Source organism: Nyctereutes procyonoides, unplaced genomic scaffold (genome assembly GCF_905146905.1).
Source record: "Nyctereutes procyonoides isolate TBG_1078 unplaced genomic scaffold, NYPRO_anot_genome, whole genome shotgun sequence".
NCBI lineage: Eukaryota > Metazoa > Chordata > Mammalia > Carnivora > Canidae > Nyctereutes > Nyctereutes procyonoides.
In genome coordinates, this window is record NW_026575135.1 from 26,026,222 (window position 1) to 26,028,652 (window position 2,431).

Sequence of the window (2,431 nt, forward strand, 5' to 3'; positions counted from 1 at the left end):
AAATTTGTTGTCATAATACATGGTTTTTATCCCCATTGTCTAATATGTCATCATCTGAGAATTACCGAGTATTTGGGAATTTGTATTTGGGCACTTTCAAGAACTGCAAAGAGTCTGAGATTTTTACTTTACTTAGGAGCATGTTAGCCTGACACAGTTTCATGGATACTGATAAGAAATGTAAGATTTCTGGGTCAGAGACAAAGATTGTATTACTCATTGCACAGCAAGTCCTATGAGCTTCAATTCGAATTCATGGTGGTTCTTTATGTCTCCTAAGTCCCGTAGGGAAGACTAGGACAAGCCCATGTGGGTCCTGTGCACACAGTCTCTGTGTCACAGCTGAAGAACTCAACACAGCTTATGAACCTTTGATAATGGGTTTCAGTAAAGCTGTCTGATCTTTACCCTGCAGGGAAATATGAACAGAGAAGAGATCTTCCCTTTGGTCTGGGAAGTGACACTATTTCTATCACCCAGGTTTTTGCTCTTCAATCATTCTTGAAATGATAATGTGAAGGAAAAGTTGTCACGTCTCTGTGCATAAATGCAAGAAAACCATAAAGAATTGTATTCCAAAATGGGGAAGTTTAAATTAATAAGAAAAGGGATCTTGTTTCTGCTCATTAAATGTCATGCATCATCTAGTATCTGCGCATTCTGAGTGAATTTGATTCAAAAAATAAATAGCGTTATTCATTTAATGCTTCTTTTTAGGCCAGTCCTGAATGATTTGAAAACCAAGTCATTTCTCTAGTGTTCAGACGAAAAAAAGCAGTATGTTACAACTTCAGTAGTTGCAACAAAGGGTATATTTTATTCATGTATACTTCTTTATGAAAAGTAAATAAAAATTTCTCTGCATTTCAAAATTTATGTGTGCAGTTAATGCATCATTTAGTTCAATTCTTCATCTGAAAGGTAATACTTGGATAAGGTCATATGTGAGTCATTTTTGTTCAAATAGTGTTCTTATATTCAGCTAGAGCATAATATCAAATCTCTATTGAAGAAATACATTCCTTATTTTGTCTATTTAGCAGTAAGCTGTAATTTGTAACTAATTAGACATTTGGGAAAGGAAGCTACTATTTTCCCTGTTTTTGTGTACATATACTCTAATTTCATGTTGATTTCATAATGGGGTGTATGTATGCCATGCAATTAGATGCTCTTAACAAAAATAGTTCTTTACTTAAAGCTTGTGAGGTCAGCAATGTAATTGCTATAATTTGGTTGACCAAAGGATCCAACTAATTGGACAATAATGAATGACGCAATATCTCATTGTTGAATGATATTCCTTATGGCTAGAAAACTTATGTTTTACTTTTGTTTTTGTTTTTCATTTGTTTGTTTTGGGAAGTCCTGTAATACTTTTATACTGACAGAAGTAATTTGTCAGTATTCACATCTGATCCATAGTAACATTTGTGATTTTTTTTCAAGTTCTGAGAAGATTTTTTTACCTGGTTGTAACTGATAGGCCTCATTTTTTTAACTGCCTCCAGTTCAACCACAAATTAACATTTTATAATGACTAAACTTTATGTCAATATGTTGAATGTACAGCTATATGTTTTTATTTTTTTAATGTGAAAGTAGTTTTTTCTGAATGCCACTATGTTGTCTGAAAGTAGCTCTTTAAACAACACTTGCAGATATTTGCTCCTGTCCCTGTTACATTACACAGCAATCTACACATTATGGAAACTTTTTATCACAAAATCCTCCAAAATATATTTCACATGAATATACTATAGGTTATTTGACTTTAATAAATCTAAATATCATACAAAGGAAAAGAAATACTTTTAAATTCCTCACTTTCTTGAAAATTCAATTTATTTTTAAATTATTGGAAGTCAATCTGATGCTATAACTTTGATCTAAATCTCCTAGGTTACCGAGAAATAGAAATGTTACAATCTTTATGTGTTTTATCACATAGTTTTTATCACTTTAATATGATAATGGGTCATTCTCCACTCAACCATTGCCAAAGTATGACATTTTTACAATCCCCATTACCTCTGCAGTATACTTAAATTTGATATATGGGTACTATTTTATGGCATATTTGTCCTTAGGAGGCACTGAGCAATGAGATAAAGAATATTAATGTGATTGGTTTTTCAGAATAAGTGACTATCTTGGTTTCATAGTCTGAGGATGCAACACTGACAGCAACAACAAAAATATCAAATTGAGAAGCAATGAAAACCAGCATTTTGCTTACTGACAAACAAAAGAAAAAGAAGAAAGAAGAAAGAAAGAAAGAAAGAAAGAAAGAAAGAAAGAAAAGAAAAAGAAAGAAAAGAAAGAGAAAAAGAAAGAGAAAAAGAAAGAGACTAACACAAATAACTGAGAAAAGGTGGATGAATTATAAACAGCAATTCTAAGAAAAAATGGGAGAATATGAAATAGAATT